At 38.3% G+C, this 13,904-nt stretch overlaps 1 long non-coding RNA gene across 2 annotated transcripts in view; it reads right to left on the bottom strand.

Annotated features, from left to right (window-relative positions):
• Positions 1 to 13,904, bottom strand: part of LOC134326762 (uncharacterized) — a 235,532-nt gene that overhangs the window by 50,448 nt on the left and 171,180 nt on the right. The gene's annotated exons all lie outside the window — the stretch shown is intronic.

The raw sequence follows: 13,904 nt of genomic DNA, 5'->3' as shown, positions 1-13,904 counted from the left end.
CCAAAGTCATGACTTTATGGACTTCATACTGTGCAGCATCACAATTATAATAAAATAGAAAAATGTCTTTCAATAAACAGCTGTCAAAAAGTAGAAAATGTATTTTCTGTAATTAATTTTGTAAAATGATACAGCAAAATAGGAGCAGTGTCCATATTTTCTTCACTGAGTTGGTAGGATAATGTTATTCAAATATCTTTAAATTTACTACTTAACATTTTTGATTATTCTAGCAAAAGCAGATTTAAAAGCCTGTATTTCAATTGTACAACCTAAGGATTTTTAAAGGCACTGTATATTTCTCTAGACTCCAAAATTGTTTGTGAGCACGCAATGCATCAATATCCACCGAATCTATGGACTCAGCATATAGAAATGTGCATTTAACATCTCATGGATTTGATTGATTAAAGAGAATGATCTGGAGGCGGACTACTAGAGGGCAGTGCTATATCCAAATGAGTCCCATTAATAACGTCCATAAACCATCCAATGAGGTCAGTTATCACTACTCTCCTTTTTATTGTCACCTAAACCAGAATCTAAGATCCTTCCTGAAGAAAGAAAGATGAGGTGGTGATAATTTAAGAAATTAAAATGTGCTTCAGAATTTTTGAATTATGTCAATTATCACTTAATGGCCACAGGTTTTCCAGTTAGCAGCAATTTTAGTCACTATATTGGCTCAATTAAAAAGCCCTTGAATATACGGACAGGTGGAGAAGCAGTCTAAGAATCGGATGTAAAATCACATCATTGCCAACTTTCTCATTTTTGGTGTCGTCATGAACAACAAGAATAAGCAACAGAGTGCTTGGTCCTCTGTATGTGGCTAAGCTCTGTGTAAGAATCCGCTGGAAGCAAAAAAATAGAGATGCAGCAACGGTTTCATGTGTGCTAGCCTGAGGTCCAACTCAGTCAGCAAGGAGTTCGCCAGTCATCAAATGCCCTTACTGCACGTCACATACAAGACCATGGCCAATAATAATGAGTTGACCATACTTTGCTGCTATTTACTTGCTTTCAGTTATAATTAGGGCCCTACTAAATTCATGGGAAAATGTGCTTAATTTCATGGACCTTGTTGTTTAAAAATCACAGATTTCAGAAATTGTTGAAGAAAAGAGCCACATTTCACAGCAGTCATTCAATTACACTCATAAATTAAATGATAGAATAAATGGAAGCTACAAAGCACAGCACAGCCTACCTTAATAATCAACAGTCTCAAATACAAAAATAATAGTCTTCTGCATCCACAGACTTGGTTGGGAGTTTTCCAATCTCAGTTAGCTGAGTCGTGTTTTTAGCTGCTTTAGATTTTAACATCTTGGACATTTTGTTTAACTGATTGCTAACTGAATTGCTGTAGAATTGCTAGTGTACAAGACCTTTCTGTGGTGTAGTGTGCTGACAATGTTTGATGTATGTGTTTACGTATTGAGTGCATTTTGTCCCCTTGGAGATTGTATAGTCAATGTAAAAGTTTGCTTCTCTACACACGTGATCATCTCTCTGTAGTCTGTGCTCAAAAGAACAAGCCAGTAAAGTTTTATGCTCCTGATAATTTGTCAATGAACAGTTTAATTTATTACTTTATAAACTTAACAAACTCTAAAGACACTTGTTAATTAACCAGTAAACATAATGCACTTAAACGCTTCGCGAATTAAAAATGTTAAATCGCTAAACACAAACCTTAAATTTTGAATTTCACAGCAAACTGCATATTACACAGAAAAAGGCTCTTTTCACAGTCTGTGATGTGATTTGGACTTGCTTGTGATCAAAGTTCCACGCAGACCAAGATTTAATAGCAAACTGAACGAATGATTCCTTTCGACTGCTCCACATACATTATAGCATTATAGCTGTTAATGTTAAGGTTAAGGTTAGGCTGTTAAGGGTTGTGCTGCCTCAGCCCATTGGTTTGAATGGCCTGAGGCTAACTGTGTTAGCTTAGTAAGCAGAATCGTTGTTTAAATAGTGCATCTAATTATTCTGTCTTATGGGTTCGATGTCTTATTAGAATCTTCTTTGCTTGTACAGCTGCCCAGGTAGGCTATAGGCAGCAGGGAAGCTCACTAGCCTTTCAGACAAACCCAATATATAACAAAAAAGCATTACATCTGCCTAGATGTTCTTCATTAACACACTGTCTATATTTCAAAAAATATAAATCGAAAAAAAAATCGAAAAAAAAATCGAAAAAATGTTTCTTAGCATGACTTAACCTATAGCCTTGTCTATGGTGGTTGTTTATTAATTTTTTATTAGGATTTTAATGTCATGTTTCACACACTGGTTACATTCATGACAGGACTGGTTACACAAGATTCATCAGTTTAAGTCTTTAATATGAAACATGGACAATTTAGTATCTCCAATTCACCTCACTTGCATGTCTTTGGACTGCGGGAGGAAACCAGAGCTCCAGGAGGAAACCCACACAGACACAAGGAGAACATGCAAACTCCACAAAGAAAGGACCCAGACCGCCCCACCTGGGAATCAAACCCAGGACCTTCTTGCTGTGAGGTGACAGTGCTACCCTTTGAGCCACTGTGCCGCCTCTATGGTGGTTGTACGACTATATGTTAAGTGGCTAAAATAGATAACCCTATGTCCACATACTTTTGGCCATGTAGTGTATATTTTTAGTAATCTTAATTCAGTCTACATATTTAGCATCCTGCCGTGGATCCACAGAAACAATCCAGAGAAACTTCCACACGCTCGATCAGTAATTCTGCCCACCTGCCCTGCCTTACTCATAACCTTAAAGATTGCCAGAGCATCCTACAAAATATCCCTTAGTCATGATCTACAGAGGTAAAGGACGGATGGGTTTTCTCGTTAATGAAATATTTACAGGTTTCGTACATGGGGATTAGTCGCTTCAGTGGTGCCGCCGAACATTCTGCTTATGGTTGTAATGCCTCTGGTTCTCCAGGGATATCTCCATACCTGACACTGTAGTCTCAGAAAATCTTTATTTATAACTGATCAGGCAGGGGTGATGCCCTTGTGTGTCTGGATACGTTTCTTTTTTAGCTTCATGTGCACGTGCAACCTTGAAAAACTTCAAACACTTTTTCTGAGAACTCCAAAGTTCAAACTTTTGTTCCATCACAAAAGTAAAACAGTTGATGAAAACACTTTTTCTTTTCTAAATTCTCTTTACACACAGTATTGTATGAGCTCTTCAAAGGACTGATTTCTGTGTACATCCCCAAATCAGAAAAAGTTGAGAGAATGCAAGAAGAAAACTGCAGTTTTTTACTTTTACTTTGATTTTTAATTCATTGCAGACAGTTTGAACCTGAGATATTTCATGTGTTATCTGCTCAACTTCATTTCATTTATTAATATACCTCCATTCCTGCATCTCAGGCCTGCAACACATTCCAAAAGAAGTTGGGATGGGGGCAATTTAGGGTCGGTAATAAGATTATTTTAAACTGGTGATGTCATCAGGTGATTGTAATCATAATTTGGTACAAAAGCAGAATTCATGAGTCTTTGAGGAGCAAAGAATGGCAGAGGATTATTTACAAATGCATGACAAAATAAAACATTGAAAAACAATGTACCTCAAAGAAAGATTGGAAGGGATTTGCATATTTCTCCCTCTACAGTGCATAATATCATTAAACCATTCAAGCAATCTGGAGGAATTTAAGTGTGTAAAGGGCCAGGGTGCAAACCTAAGCTGATTACCTCTGATCTCCAATTCCTCAGACGGCACTGCATCAAGAACCGCCACTCAACAATAGCTGATATAACAACATGGGTGAGGGATTACTTTGCAAACCTTTATCAAGCGATACAATACAGAGTTACATGCACAAATGCCACTTAAAACTTTACTGTGCAAAAAAAAGAAGCCTTATGTTAACCATGTCCAGAAGTGGCATCGACTTCTCTGGGCTCTGAGACATCTAGGATGGACCATCACACAGTGGAAATGTGTATTGTGGCCAGATGAATCAGCATTCCAGGTCTTTTTTGAAAAAAAATGAACACCGTGTGCTCCGGACCAAAGACGGAAAGGACCATCCAGACTGTTATCAGCAACAAGTCCAAAAGCCAGGGTCTGTCATGGTATGGGGCTGTGTCAGTGCCCTTACACTGTGATCTTAGAGCAACATGTGCTGCCTTCAAGACGTCGTTTCTAGGGATGTTCATGCATTTTTCAACAAGACAATGCAAAACCACATGCTGCACACATTACAAAGGCGTGGCTTCTGAAGAAGAGGGTACGGGTACTGGACTGGCCTGCTTGCAGAACTGACCTGTCCGCAATAACAAAAAGTGTGTAGAAACTAAAAACACGACAACAAACACGTACTGTTGCACATCTTAAGACGTGTTTGCAGGAAGAATGAGACAAAATAACACCTGAAACACTAAATCACTTGGTCTCCTCTGTGCCAAAACGTCTTTTAAAAGTTGTGAGATAGAATGGGTACATTACGAAGTGGTAAATGCTTTACCATCACAACTTTTTGGAATGTGTTGCAGGTCTGAAATGCAGGATGTTTATTAATAAATGAAATGAAGTTGAGCAGATAAAACATGAAAAATTTCAGGTTCATCCTGTCTGCACTGATAAAATAAAAGCCTATTTTTCATTCTTACAGCCAGGTAAAACAAATACTTAACCCCAGGGGGGTTAACGGTAAAATATATACGGGTGAAAGACAAATAGGGTATTCCAAGTACCAAAAAAATAAAATGGTTAAATTGTATAATTTTTTCATTTAATATTGTGCACAAATGTGTCACCTATGTAAATATGTATTTTTTTTCTCAGCATTTTGCTTATTTGATAATTTTAGTGTTGTTGACACACAACAAGGGCACAAAAATGTCATTCAGTGCAACGACTAATTTATGAAAAAATACACACACAAGGAACAATCTTAGCCATTTCAAATTTATAAGTTTAGTATATCTCTTACAAAAGATTTAAAACCTCAAAAGAAACTGTACTTACTCTGTTTTGAATTTTCTGTGCATTGTTTGTACTCTAATGCGTCTTGGGATTTTGTTTATTTGTATACAAGACGTTTTTGCTACACATTCTATTCTATTTGAAACCCAATCAAACTCCGTTTTCTATGAAGCAGGCCTGGATTCTCTTGCATTCACATGAAAAAAATATATAATAACTACTTATTACAGTTATTTTAAGCAAATGTTTTTGTTGCACTGTATGATGATTTTATGCTGCACTGAATGACATACTCCAAATTATCCTGTTACATCAGAATATTCATGACTTAATTTGTTTTTAAGTTCTTTATTGATTAAAGTAGCAGTAGTAGAATGAAATTATGCCACACCAGTGGAAAGTATGTGTTATAATATTACTACATCATGAGTTTGCATGTTCTCCCCGTGTCTGTGTGGGTTTACTCCGGGAGCTCCGGTTTCCTCCCACAGTCCAAAAACATGCAAGTGAGGTGAATTGGACACGCTAAATTGTCCATGACTGTGTTTGATATAACCTTGTGAACTAATGAACCTTGTGTGAAGATAAAGTACCGTTTCTGTCATGAATGTAACCGAAAGTGTAAAACATGACGTTAAAATCCTAATAAACAAACAAACAAACTACATCATGAAAAAAGTAAGGCAATCAAAAACGTAAACTTTATTCTGAAATAAAACAAGAAACTTGCATAAAAGTGATGTAACATAAGATCATTTAAAGTCCTGTCATAGCATGAAAAAATGGTTGCTGTTAAAGCATTTCAATATATTCATAAAGCATTTTAATATTAAAACATAGCTAATGAAGCCATCATAACAACTTGTAAGGCACCAGAACAGTGTGGAAGTGTGGAATGTGTGTCATAACACGTGAAAAAGTTGCTGCAGTAAATCTAAATTCATTCAGCAGTGAAAACCATTTGAAGTCACATTTTATCTTTTGTTATTAACCTTGAGGTTCTTGCTGTACATGGCTTTGGTTCCGCGATTATGATTTTGACATCAGACTTAAGGTAGTAAATTTCATCAGGTGGATTTGGCCACACAAAGGAATTTCTGTTTCAATTTTGCTTTAAAAAATAATTTTAAAACATTAAAAAGTCAGTATAACAACGTCATTGTCAATATAGCGCAACAGCGAAATTCTGTTGCACTGAATGACTGTTGTTGTACTGAATGACAGAAATTTTACTTTAGCACATTTTACAGTTATCCCAGTGGTTAGCCAAAGCTAACATTGACCTTAACATTTCTACACATATTCACATTTAAATGTTAATAACCTTGTTTGTTTACAAGAGTAACCGTAATATTACGTTTTCTGTGTTGTACTGAATGACACTCAGTTTTGTTCTTTAATGTACTGTGTCAGTAAAAGACATTTTTATCAAATAATGTTAAAATGCATTGACCTCGTGTGTGTGCTGAAGGGTCCCCAGGAGTCTTCTTTTGTTGTTATAATTGGTCACATGACTGCAGTAGCTTGATTGCATATTAAAATAAGGCTTTTTATTAACGTTGTACTGAATGACAACTGAAGATTGGGAAAATGGGGACTGAAAGTGTCCTGAATATTATTAATATTAAAAAACACATCTGATTGAATATTATTTAATATGTCACACATGACATTTGTACAATTATGCCAAAGCAGTAAAAGTTTTACTTAAGATTAATTAGTTTTTTCTTAATGTTTTATTACTTAAAGAGGTAGGGGGACCGTTGCACTGAATGACATTTTGGGGGTTTCAAGGGTTATTTTTTCAAAAATCATACATTTTCTGTAAAAATTACTTTAGGTTTCAGTAAAGATGTACAAATGGAGTAGATTGAAGGTATATCCACTTATATTAATATAATTGTATATTATTTATCAAGTTGGGACATTAAAAAGTTACGTCTCGTCTTTGACCCATACACACAAACACACCAACTAGGCATAACATTATGACCACTGACAGGTGAAGTGAATAACACTGATTATCTCTTCATCACGGCACCTGTTAGTGGGTGGGAAATATTAGGCAGCAAGTGAACATTTTATCCTCAAAGTTGATGTTAGAAGCAGGAAAAATGGACAAGTGTAAGGATTTGAGCGAGTTTGACAAGCGCCAAATTGTAATGGCTAGACGACTGGGTCAGAGCATCTCCAAAACTGCAGCTCTTGTGGGGTGTTCCCAGTCTATCAAAAGTGATCCAAGGAAGGAACAGTGGTAAACCAGCGACAGGACTGGCCCGATCCAACAGACGAGCTACTGTAGCTCAAACTGTTGAAGAAGTTAAAGCTGGTTCTGATAGAAAGGTGTCAGAATACACAGTACATCGCAGTTTGTTGCGTATGGGGCTGCACAGCCGCAGACCAGTCAGGGTGCCCATGCTGACCCCTGTCCACCGCCGAAAGCGCCAACAATGGGCACGTGAAATGTTGTGCGCTTTGTATCTATTACAAATTCAGGTGGTTTTATTCAGGTGGAGTTCTGGCATGATTAATGTTTCCTTTAGACAATGTGCTCCAATGCTGACGGTAACATGTTAGTTGGGACTGTATCATTAACACCTCTAAACACGGAACTACAGAGCAGCTTATTCATAAAGGTCTCACATCATTCCGTGTTGTACTTTTCCACATGGCCTTTCGAGAGTGGATGCAGATGGACAAATATCAGTATAAGAAATTGGACTTGGCTTAGGCCAGACCGGCGATTGTCTTTTGGCAGCGCTAACAGATGACACTGACCTTTGAGGAACTTTGGCTTTTATAACTGCTTTAATATGGAGCAAGTATTCATGTCATGGAGGCAGATAAGTGAAATGTTTGGCAGTAGGAAATAGCCCAGGGCAAGAGTGTGTGTGTGAGAGAGGGGGTAAGAGTGTTAAGTTTCAGTGTCATAGATGTGTTGTAATAGCCTAAAGGAATAAAGAGATAATAGTGTGATGGCTCAGCTGATTAACAGTGTGGAATAAACATCAAGGTCATGGACACCAGCAGAATACACAGCCTGCTTTTAAATCTCATACTGGTTTGCTCCTGCTGCTACTACTGAACTGCCCTAATAACCTACCTCTAGAAATATTGTCTTTGACTAAAAAAGTGAAAACATATATAATACACTGATCAGGCATAACATTAAAACCACCTCTTTGTTTCTACACTCACTGTTAATTTTATCAGCTTCACTTACCATATAGGAGCACTCTGTAGCTCTACAATTACTGACTGTAGTCCATCTGTTTCTCTACATACTTTTTTAGCCTGCTTTCACCCTGTTCTTTAATGGTCAGGACCACCACAGAGCAGGTATTATTCAGGCGGTTGATCATTCTCAGCACTGCAGTGACACTGACATGGTGGTGTGTTAGTGTGTGTTGTGCTGGTATGAGTGGATCAGACACAGCAGCGCTGCTAGAGTTTTAAAACACCTCACTGTCACTGCTGGACTGAGAATAGTCCACCAACCAAATATATCCAGCCAACAGCGTCCCGTGGGCAGCATCCTGTGACCACTGATGAAGGTCTAGAAGATGACCAACTCAAACAGCAGCAATAGATGAGCGATCGTCTCTGACTTTACATCTACAAGGTGGACCAACTAGGTAGGACTGTCTAATAAAGTGGACAGTGAGTGGACATGGTATTTAAAAACTCCAGCAGCGCTGCTGTGTCTGATCCACTCATACCAGCACAACGCACACTAACACACCACCACCATGTCAGTGTCACTGCAGTGCTGAGAATGATCCACCACCTAAATAATACCTGCTCTGTGGTGGTCCTGTGGGGGTCCTGACCATTGAAGAACAGAGTGAAAACAGTCCAGAAACAGATGGACTACAGTCAGTAATTGTAGAACTACAAAGTCCTTCTATATGGTAAGTGGAGCTGGTAAAAAAGACCAAAAAATTGAGTGTAGAAACAAGGAGGTGGTTTTAATGTTATGCCTGATATGCCTATATATATATTATATATATACAAATCTAGCTTTGTCATATAGCTTTGAGGCATAGCATCCAAATTCCTTGTTCTGATTATGATTGACTACAGCTAGCGATTGCCCTGTGTCCATATAAATAGGGCTAGTTTGACTGCATCGGTTAGTCACAAGCATTGCAATAGGACAAATAATTCTACAATAGAAAGTATTTCTGCTTTGTACAGATCTCACAAAGAGTCATTAATAATAACTGATTCCTTTTTTAAGCAACTGTGAAAATGTGATCTCAAAGATAAGAAAAATAAACTCAAACTGTCACATTATGCTGAAAGGAAATCTGTCCAGACAATCAAATGTAAGCCGAGCATCACCAAAAACAGGTCTGCCATGGAGCTGCTGAATTACTGGTGTTCACAGCCAAGCACATGTTACATGTTTATTGGCTAAAAGGCTGATGTGTAAGAAAGAAGCCTCTGTTTAAATCCAGCACCACATGGATTGAGCTGCAGTAAGCACCCTTATGTTTAAAGGAGAAAAGGTGAGGCATTTAAACCCAACCATACTGTACCTATTATCAAGCGTGGTGATAATTTGCTGCGTGGATAAGTTTGCTAAATGTGCGCATTGCAGAAAGTAGACATCATCATAAAGAACCATTAGCCAAATGGTTAAATCATGTACGCAAAAGGGCATTTTCATGGAACAATGACATTTCAAACACAAAAAAAACTTCTGTAATGTGTCCAAAATTACTTCGAATTACCAAAATGAAGCTTTTACAATCAACTATAAATCTAGTCATATCTAATTACCCAACTGCATTCCTCTTCCTCTTTATGGCTGCTGACTTCCATTCCTGACTGAGAGCCGTGACTATTAAACCATTAAGTCATTTTTGTCTAATTGAATCATTTAACAAATTTTGAGTCACTGTCTGACAAACACCCTAAATTTATCCAAGACTGAAGAATTAGCAGAAGAGTACCTTTATTGTTAAGTAGAGAGTTCTCCACATCGACAGCATTTTATGTCATCCTATGCGCTGTCTAAATTCCTAGATGCCTTAAAATGCTGCCTACTGAGGTGCCTTATTTCGAAGCTGTAAACTGACTGAATGAGGGAGCTTCCAGTGCTTTCTTTAGTGCTTACTTAGCGGTGGAACTTTTCTCAAGGAACAAAACATTTCAAATATGCTGGACAAAAGCAGAGCAGCGAGTTATTTTCATTTACATTTTCATTTGCATATGGCAGACGCCTTTATCCAAAGCAACTTACAGTAGTGTGATGGTATACAGTCTGAGCAATTGACGGTTAAAGGCCTTGCTCAATGGCCCAACAGCAGCAACCTGGCAGTGGTGAGGCTTAAACCAGTGACCTTTTGACTACTAGTCCCTTACCTTAACCGCTAGGCTACAACTGCCTTTTCAAATGTAAATACATTCTCATTGATTTTTTAATTTGTGTAAAGGTGTTCAAGTGTAACTTATTTGCAAATTCAGGCTCGTCAGTGACAATTTAATTGTTTTCGGTACACAGAGGGAAATGTTAGCTGGCATGCTAGCAGGTTCTGCCGCCTCAGCCCATTGGTTTGAATGACCTGAGCCTAACTTTTAGCTTAGTAAGCGAAAACTGATGCAATCACCGTAATCTAACTGATCCATGTGTTTATAACTTCTCGGTTAGATTGTTGTAATGCTCTTCTAACTGGATGCTCTGGTAGATCCATAAGCAAACTCCAGTTGGTTCAAAATGCAGCAGCTCGAGTGCTAACTAGAACTAAAAAATTTGATCATATCAGTCCTGTTCTATCATCTCTTCACTGGCTGACAGTTAAATTCCACATTGATTACAAAATACTTCTACTAACTTATAAAGCGCTACATGGTCTGGCTCCATAGTATCTGAGAGAGCTTATTGATCACTACAACCCAGCACGTCCACTTCGTTCACAAGATGCAGGGTTACTTATAGTTCCTAGAATTAAAAAGATCACGGCAGGTGGAAGAGCATTTTCTTACAAAGCTCCACAACTTTGGAATAATCTCCCTGCCTCTGTCCGGGACTCGGACACAGTCTCGATGTTCAAGTCTAGATTGAAAACACATTTATTTACTCAGCAAACTTATTTATGCTGTAATAATTAGGGATGCCGGAGTCTAAAGCTACTCTCGATTTCACATTGTAACTACATCTTCTGTTGTTTTACCCCGAGGTGATTCTGACGGAAACCTGTTTGCCCTCTCGTGGTTAAAGACTACAAGTTGAGACTGCAGTGCCACCAATGCTGCTCCTGCTAGGTGGGATGGGGAACGGCATGTTTGCACCAAAATGTCCAGAACTTACAACAGATTTTTATCACAGACTGGACTAAACAATGAAGAACTCCAAATATTTTTTGCTAGTTACAACAACTTTCATTGCAATTTCATTGTGTATGTATGATTTGTTGAAATCCTATTTATTTAAAGTATCCTCCAGGCCACCCAAAGAGAGGACGGAGGTTCCTGCTGAGTCTGGTTCCTCTCAAGGTTTCTTCCTGTAATTTTAAGGGAGTTTTTCCTTGCCACTGTCGCCCTCGGCTTGTTCAATAGGGGTTTTTTTGTCTGTTGGTCCTTGATTCTGTAAAGTTGCTTTGAGACAATGTCCATTGTAAAAAGCGCTATATAAATAAATTTGATATGACTTGACTTATTCTCTAAGTAGTGTGTTTAAATAATCTGCCTTATGAGTTCAATGTCTTATTAGAATCCTCTCTACTTAGGCAGCAGCCTAGGTAGGCATTAGACAGCAAGGCAGCTCACTAGGTTTTTAGACAGACACATTGTATACATATTTTACTGATATCTGAATATCCCTGCTTGTTTGAACACTGTGGCTGTGAGAACAGGATCAGTTATTAAATGACACAGATGGTTATTTGTCCTGCAGTTACCTACAAATGGCTCCAAGTGACACTGGATCTGCTTAATAACATCTGTAATAAGCTTTCAAAACATTTCCATTGTGATGTCTGTGGCTCAGTCTAATGAGTGCAGTTAAACTAGCCCAGTTGTATGGGTATAGAGAAGTATCCAGATGTAATTAGAAATTCATCCACAGAATGAAACCATGCACACCTCCATGTTGCTACATGTACACTGATCAGCCATGACATTAAAACCACCGCCTTGTTTCTACACTCACTGTCCATTTGATCAGCTCCACTTACCATATAGAAGCACTTTGCAGTTCTACAATTACTGACTGTAGTCCATCTGTTTCTCTGAGTTCTTTGTTAGCCCCCTTTCACCTAACAAATTATTTAATGGTCAGGACCCCCTCAGGACCACCACAGAGCAGGTATCATTTAGGTGGAGGATCATTCTCAGCACTGCAGTGACACTGACATGGTGGTGGTGTGTTAGTGTGTGTTGTGCTGGTATGAGTGGATCAGACACAGCAGCGCTGCTGGAGTTTTTAAATACCGTGTCCACTCACAGTCCACTCTATTAGACAATCCTACCTAGCTGGTCAACCTTGTAGATGTAAAGTCAGAGACAATCGCTCATCTATTGCTGCTGTTTGAGTTGGTCATCTTCTAGACCTTCATCAGTTGTCACAGGTTGCTGCCCATAGGGCGCTGTTGGCTGGATATTTTTGGTTGGTGGACTATTCTCAGTCCAGCAGTGACAGTGAGGTGTTTAATAACTCCATCAGCGCTGCTGTGTCTGATCCACTCATACCAGCACAACACACACTAACACACCACCACCATGTCAGTGTCACTGCAGTGCTGAGAATGATCCACCACCTAAATAATACCTGTTCTGTGGTGGTCTTGGGAGAGTCCTGACCATTGAAGAACAGGGTGAAAGGGGGCTAACAAAGCATGCAGAGAAACAGGTGTACTACCGTCAGTAATTGTAGAACTACAAAGTGCTCCTATATGGTAAGTGGAGCGGATAAAATAGACAGTGAGTGTAGAAACAAGGAGGTGGTTTTAATGTTATGCCTGCTCAGTGTAAATGTCAATGCAGTTTCAAACATGACTTGAACAAATCAATTAATCCTGAAAGTTTAACAGGGTTGAGATCAGCCCACTCACTTAACTCATAACAAGTCACTTCGTGTGTGGGGGAACATGTCATGCTGGAACAGAAAATTATTCACACCTATTAGCAACAGGTTTATTGGTTTAATATAATAAAGCTGCAAATAAGTGCATGCACAAGCTAGCAGAAGACACTTTTTTTTCAGTTTGCTTTACATGCCTTCACCATCACATTTATATTCGTGTCAGTGTATGTGAACTTTTAAATAAGAAAAATCTGCTACCAAAGAGTCATGTGATTGCTTGGCTCTATCTGAATAAACACCTTCTTACAGGTATTCTTAGCTGTAGTAAAAGTGTCAGAGTTAACCTTTATTACTGTGGGAATTCTTTTTGTTCAGTTTCTGATATAAGAAGCATCTGCTGGAGGAGGTGGGTTGCCAATGAACTTCTGTTTGCTTTAAAACTTACTCTTGCAAATACTTAATAATGTGCGTGGATGGATGTCTAGACATAATAAAGATCTGCTAGCTTTGATTATAATATATCAGAGTTTTGATGTTGAAAAAGTATTTAAAGTCATTATTTTTATAATACATAAAGGTTACAAGTTCTAGATGTACACGTTCTTGTGCAAATTGCACCAAGTTTTATTATAAAACATGTTGATTGATTGGTGAGATTATAAACTATAGCTTCCTACAGTTCCCAGGGACAAAACTGTTAAACAATGCTTGAACGGAAAAAATTTTAGAACTGTTGTAAATACTTTAAAGCAGTGGTCCCTAACCACCGGGCTGCGGACCAGTACCGGTCCGTGGGTCATTTATTACCAGGCCGCACAGAAAGAATAAATAACTACAAGATCAATAAAATTTTCAATACTCTTTGGGTGTTATTGTCTCCAATCACCACTAGGGGGGGGGGCAGCGTCACGCTGCATA

Source organism: Trichomycterus rosablanca, chromosome 14 (genome assembly GCF_030014385.1).
Source record: "Trichomycterus rosablanca isolate fTriRos1 chromosome 14, fTriRos1.hap1, whole genome shotgun sequence".
Lineage (NCBI taxonomy): Eukaryota > Metazoa > Chordata > Actinopteri > Siluriformes > Trichomycteridae > Trichomycterus > Trichomycterus rosablanca.
Note: the sequence above shows the minus strand (reverse complement) of the source record. Positions and strands in the feature narration are given on the sequence as shown.